The sequence below is a fragment of the Muscardinus avellanarius genome (assembly GCF_963383645.1).
Source record: "Muscardinus avellanarius genome assembly, chromosome: 17".
In the NCBI taxonomy this organism is placed as follows: domain Eukaryota; kingdom Metazoa; phylum Chordata; class Mammalia; order Rodentia; family Gliridae; genus Muscardinus; species Muscardinus avellanarius.
In genome coordinates this window covers 45,969,706-45,976,695 of record NC_137803.1, presented here as the reverse complement: position 1 = coordinate 45,976,695, position 6,990 = coordinate 45,969,706, and the positions used below count along the sequence as shown (strand labels likewise).

General features: G+C 37.6%; 1 pseudogene across 1 annotated transcript; it reads left to right on the top strand.

The window, feature by feature from the left end:
- Positions 1 to 5,381: 5,381 nt before the first annotated feature.
- On the top strand, positions 5,382 to 5,869 carry LOC308275968 (S-phase kinase-associated protein 1-like; annotated as a pseudogene). Its single transcript has one exon. The product of its transcript is annotated as an S-phase kinase-associated protein 1-like (transcript).
- Positions 5,870 to 6,990: the final 1,121 nt, after the last annotated feature.

Here is a 6,990-nt window from a genome sequence, read left to right as displayed (position 1 = left end):
TTCCTGGATCTGTGTATCAACCTCTTGCTCTATGTTTGGAAGATTTTCTGCTATTACTTCCTTGAAGAGATTGTTGATCCCTTTGGTTTCACTTTCTTTTTCCTCCTCTATTCCAATTATTCTTAGGTTATCTCTCTTAAAATGGGCCCATATTTCTTCAATGTCAGATTCCTGCTGTCGGATATTTTTTTCTAGATTAGAAACTATGCGTTCATTTTTGAATGATCATCTTCTAAGAGCGAGATGCTGTTCTCCATGTGGTCTAATCGGTTGTTTGTGCTTTGAATTGAGGCCTGTACTTCATTAATTGCATCCTTTATCTCTTTTTGGCTCTCTCTGAGTTCTTTTCGAAGCACCTCTATTATTTCTACAGTTATTTTCCTGATTTGATCTTCTAGAAATCTCTGATTTTCTGTTTTATCGGGTTCTGATGTTGTGGGGTTGTGGGCATTCATTGCTCCAGTGTTATTCCTCTTTCCTATGATTTCAGAAGTTTGTGCCTTCTCTGGGTTCTTCCCTTGGGTCACTATGACTTCGCTTAAGGTGCTCTGGATCTCGAGTCAGTTGTATCTCAGACCCCACTACTCCTTTACTGGGTTGTATCACAGAGTCTCCGACCCAGAGAGTCAAAAGAGGCTGCTTTAGACTGTGGGGGGGTGCCAGGTTGCACGGTCTCCTATGGTGTGATATCTCTGCCACCGCCACTCCCCCACTGGGTCAAGTCCCAGGGAGTACAGTACTGAGATTTCTCCTCTGTGGCCCGCAATTTGACTCACTGTTCTTGAGTTCGCAGATGTAGCTGTACTGACTCGGTGAATTCAATGCTGCTGCCGCCGGTGGCAATATGGCGCCACTGCCACACCCTCAGCCGTGAGGCTGGCATGTTTTTTCTTCTCTGGTTTTGAGATCCACTATGAGTCCCTGCAGCGTGTGCTGAGCTCAGCCACTGGGAGCTTTCTATGCTCCCTGCGCCGAAAGATCCCGCCTGGCTGTTTCTCAGCTGCTCACCTCGGCTTGCTGTAGCCTTCTGGTGAATTCGCCGGTGCCACCGGCAGTATGGCGCTGCTGCCGCATCCTCGGGCATGAGGCCGGTGTATCTCCTCTGTGGCTCTGAGCTCTGTTCTCAGTCTGCTTTCTCTCTGGAGCCTGGTGTTTTTTTTGTTTTTCTGGTGATGGTGTTTTCTGGCTATGAAAGGCGCTGATTTTGTGGTAATGGAGATTGGTTGTTAGTGGGGCTCTTAAGCCCCGCTTTTCTCGGTCGCCATCTTCCCGGAAGTCCGAATAAAGTTGTTAAACAATTCAAAAAAGTAATGAGAAAAATATTTCCCTAATGAAGATCACAAAGATATTCCAAAAGGAATATTAGAAAAAAAATATGCTCTAACATTACACCAATGGCATACTTATGGCTTTGGATAAAAATTAGAGTGACAGAATAATAAATGGGTTCAAAAGTACCATTTTTTTTTGCAGGCCTGGGAATGGAACCCAGGGGCATTTGACCTCTGAGCTACACCCCCTGCCCTATTTTTTATTCTTTATTTTGAAACCAGGTTTCACTGAGTTGCAGAGGGCCTCACAAGAACTACAATCCTCCAGGTCTCAGCCTCCCAAATGCTGGGATTATGACCACTTCTCAAAAAACATGCATGCTCATGAAGATAGTATCTAAAAAAATTTTTGTTATATATATTCAAAATATCACTCTAATAAAGTTGAAATATGATGCTGAAATTTAAATTAGAATAAAATTATTATATTATTTATATAATATGTGGTTTTAAATATGTATGTATGTATAAGTAAACTAAATATTATTATTAGTCTTTTGAATATTAAATCAACTCCCTGAGAGTAGAATATATTTAAAATTTCCTTTAGGAATGTGGGAGATTACTTTCCATTTGTGTTTACTTTATCATTCAACATATAAATTAAATAGATTTAGAGTTCCTAATAGTGTCATATGCCACATATGTGCCAAATAAGAATCTTAGGAATATACAAAGTGCACTAAATTTTTCCATCATACAAATATAACTCTACCTATTGTGCTGAATTTATACAATTTAATTATTTGTTATTTTTCCTACCAGGAGTCAAGAGTAGGATTAAAGTCATGCAATAGGACTAGAATCCATAGCATTTTATCATCTCTTGCCCAGGGCATATTTCTAGCTCCTAACTGAAGTTTTTCTTTAAATTAGGCATGTCCCTTCTAAATTTAAAAAATAATTACCACTTCAAAATATATATAATAATGACCAGTGACAACTGCTACTATGCTTCATCCACAAATTAAAATGTTCCAGTATTGTGGTGGTCATTGTAGTTTCATAATGAAACCCTAAACTTGAGGTGTTGTGGATTAGCATCCCACAACCACTATGGCGAGCCAGTCGACTTTATGAAAAGAATGAGCAGAGAGATAGAAAGAAGCCAGGTACCTGAAAATTTTAAAACATTAACTCAAAATCTTAAAGTCTGTTTAAGTTCTTGTTTTGAAGCCTATAAACTTCCTTTATTATATAAGCTATATTGGGTCAAATTGTCTTTTATACACAACACAGTTGAACTGTATTAACTTTTAAAGTTCTCAATCTTCCTTGAATATAATCATTTTATCTTTTCAATTGTAAAATTATTATCCCTGTCATTAGTTCTCCTACATTCAGGCCCTTCTCGTCTTTGTGTGAGTATTGTTATAACATCTGTTATACTCTGTTGATTACACTCTCTTAATTGTGAGTCTATACTTAATGTCATAACATATAAGTTATTTTGACTAAAATACCTTACATAAACAGCTTAGTGTAGGAAAGATTTATTTTTGTTTATAGTTTCAGAGGTTTCAATTCACTGACTTGCTCCATTACTTTGGGCCTGAGATTTAGCAGAACATCATTGTAGGAGGCTATGCAGAGAAAAGTTGCTCAGCTCCTGGCAGCCAAGAAGGAGAGGGAGAGAGAGAGAGAGAGAGAGAGAGAGAGAGAGAGAGAGAGAGAGAGAGAGAGAGAGAGAGAGAAAGAAGCCAGGAAAAAAATATAGCCTCGAGGGCACACTTCCAATGTCCTACTTCCTTCAATTTGGTCTCATCTCTTACAGTTCCCAACAGTATCCTCAGATCATTAATCCACTAATGAGATCAAATCCCTCATGGTCCAATCAATTGTCCTAAGCTCCATCTCTAAACATTGCTGCATTGGGAACCAAGGCATGAACACAGTAATCATTGTGGGACACTTCATATGTAAACATAACATTAAAGGCTTTTACAGTTCAGTTCCATTTAAATTTGCTAAAAAAAAAAAAAAACTCTAGATATATTCTATAACACCAGTGATGGATCTCTGAGAACACTTATACACTGTGGTTTACATATGTTACCTTTGCATCAATATATCTCAACTTCATTTTTTTAAACAAGTAAACTTATAATTTTTTTTCAATTTTACTAGGGACCTGGTTTTCATGAGGTGCATTTGTTTTCTTCACTGTGTTTCCATTGCATGCTTGGACTTTCTGGTTAATGATTGTTTTTCAACTATTCATGCTTGCTATAGCATAATATATTTGATGACAGACATTTTATTTTATTTATCCATGTTTTCTAGGAAGCCAACACAGTATTTGGCAAATATCTAGGCATAATCAACATAAAATCAATGCTAGATGAGTGAAAAATAGGAAAAAGAGAAGATGCAAAGGAGGAACATAAAATAACTCTTCAGCAAGAAGTAAATTTTGATAGGAGACAGTTGTTATAAATGAGGTCTATAGTTCTTAGCACAGATGACTGCTAAGTAATATGTAAACACTACTCCACTATATAAAGTATACAACTATTTCTTCCCTAGGAATCAAAAATAAATATAAAAAAGAGTAGGGGGGTTAGCTCAGTGATACCTCCACAAATAAATAAAAATAAACTTTCTTTTTTATTTTCTGTTCTTTACCATGTTTTATTGTATTCATAACATTTATAACTATTTTATATTTACTTATCACCTAATTTAACATTTCTCTCAATAAAATATAAGTTCATTATTGCATCTCTAGTTAATAATGAAACAGTACTTGGGACATAGGAAAAATTTATCAGGGATTTCTTGACTTTACTAAATCTCTTTACAAATAATTGTTCTCATATATGTGTAGGATTCTAATTGTGTATATTTATATATATAGTCATGTTACTCATTAATTTAAACATAGTGAGTTTGACTATCACTATGAAATTATGGAAAGCTCTGGCAACCTGTTCTTCAATAAAACTTGTGAAAGTTATACCATATACCCATGGAAAGCCTTTGGAAATGGTATTAAAGGCAAAGAAAAAACGAAGAAACATGCATTCAAGAAAATGTAAAAAGCTGGTAAAAATGGTAAGAGCCTGTAGAATGTAAAACAAATCATTTCCTCCCTCTGCTTTACTTTTTAACAAGAGGAAGACCCCATTCCATGTTCCTCCAGCCAAGAACACGGGATTCTTCTTCTTCCTAATCCTAGCTATTTGTTGCTGAGGAGATCTTAGCCATGCAGATGAAAGGTGAGGATTTCCTTTTTTTTTTTCCCTTCTCAATTATGAAGTGGAGGTGCATGAAGTTCTGAGAACAATGATCTCTGCTGATTCTTGACCTGACTCACAAGGTTCCACTATACAGAAAACTCAAGAAACTCAGTACTAAGAAAATAAATAACCCAATAAAAAATGGACAATGAAACTAAATAGATACTTTACAAAAGAAGTAGTTCAAATGGCCAATAAATGCATGAAACAAAGCTCAACATCATTATTAATTAGAGAGATCCAAATCAAAACTACCTTGAGATTTCACATAATCTCAACTAGAATGATAATCATTCAAAACACATACAATAACAAATCCTGGTGAGGATGTGAAATGGGAACTCTACTATATTGTTGGTGGGATTGCCAATTAATGTAACCCCTTTGGAAAACTGTATGGAGCATCCTCAGAAGAATGGGAATGTGCTCTCCATATGATCCAGCAATAGCACTTCTGGGTATCTACTCAAAAGTTTGAAAACCAAATTACCAAACTAATGCTTGTGTATCTATTTTCATAGCTGCACAATTTCCAGTTGTCAAACTATAGAACCAGACATGATATCCAGCAACAGATGAGTGGATTACAAAGCTATGGGATATGTAAAAAAATGGAATTTTACTCAGCCATAAAGAAAAACACAGTTACTTTATAGGAAAATGGATGGAACTGGAAAACATTATGCTAAGTGAGATTAGTCAGTCAAAAAAAAAAGGGGGGGCGTGGCTCATCCTCCGCTTTCTCTCCTTCTTCCCAGGAGGCAATCCTGCTCCTGCACCCTCAGCCCATGTTTCCTGGAGGCCGCACACCATGCCTTCAATTAAGTTGCAAAGTTCTGGTGGAGAGATATTTGAAGTTGATATAGAAATTGCCAAACAATCTGTGATAATCAAGACCATGTTAGAAGATTTGGGGATGGATGACGAAGGAGATGATGACCCAGTTCCTTTACCAAATGTTAATGCAGCGATATTAAAAAAAGGTTATCCAGTCGTCTACCCACTACAAGGATGACCACCCTCCCCCTGTGGACGACAAGAACAAAGAAAAGCCCAGGATGACATCCCAGTCTGGGACCAGGAGTTCCTCAAAGTGCACAGGGGATGCTCTTTGAACTGATTCTGGCTGCAAATTACTTGGACATTAAAGGTTTGCTTGATGTTACCTGCAAGAGTGTAGCCAATATGATCAAGGGGAAAACTGAGGAGATTCGGAAAATCTTCAACATCAAAACTGACTTTACTGAAAAAGGGGAAGCCCAGGACCGCAAAGAGAACTAGTGGTGTGAAGAGAAGTGACACTAACACCCTGAGGATCACTCTGAATACTAGTTGCACTGCTGTTTATAATGTCAATGGTAGCAAATGCAGCGGCCACCAGCCGTCCCGCATCATAGTGTCTTCACTGCATGTGTAGTTCGAGTACAGAGTCCAAACCTATTGCTGAATTTCTTCTAGTGAGCAAAAGTTTCTATTTTCTTTACTCCATATAAACACTGAATTATGGGTTCTCTGTAAAAAGTGGCATTTTGGGCTTTCCTCCTTTTGTGAAGCAACTTCTACCTAGCTTATTGTCCAGTTAATTTTACAAGCCTTTGAAAGTTGATATTGTAAATAAAACAACTTGCAACTTGCAAAAAAATTCTGAATAGAATTAACAAAATACTACCTTTCTTCACAAGTTGGAAACTGGGAAAAGGCTGCGTGAAGTAACTGCTGAGGGGCTCGCTGGGATGTCTCAGTGCCCAAGGTCTAGCAGCACTGGTATTGATCAGCCTGTATGTAGTAGGGCCCTCAGTTGGACCTGAGCATGATTCTTCCTTTTTCTATCTTGGACACGCTACCTTGATGCCAGTGCTACCCTGCTTGTGGTTTGTGGGAGAAATGTAACTAGACAGTTTGTGAGCTTTTCAGTTGAAAGACACTCCTTCAAGTGCTATGACATCTTTCTATGATCAGTTTTCCCATGTAGGGGAAACTATTCATACTGCTTGCATGTAAAACATAATTTAACCTCAACATTAAAATTGTGGCAAAACCCAGAATGCATCCACGTGAGTGCAAGATACTTCAATAAAAAGTCCTGAAAAAAAAATTTTGGGATGTTCTTTTTAATATGCAAAAGCTAGGGATAAAATGGGTCATAGGAGGAACTCTAGAGGAAGAAGGGGATACTATAGATGAGCAAATAGGGCAGCCAGAGGGGATAGGACAAAGAGGGAAATTCTGTAATATTCATGATGTACATTAACAAACATAACAAATTCAATCAGTAAGCCAAACATGAGAAGGAGAGAGGGGAAGAGAAGGGGCTGGAATTGGGTAAGGACTAATTGGTTGATGTGTGCCTGCATGCCTTCACCATAATGTGCTCCATTAAGATGTATGATTACAATGCACCTATAAAGAGTTACAAAAAT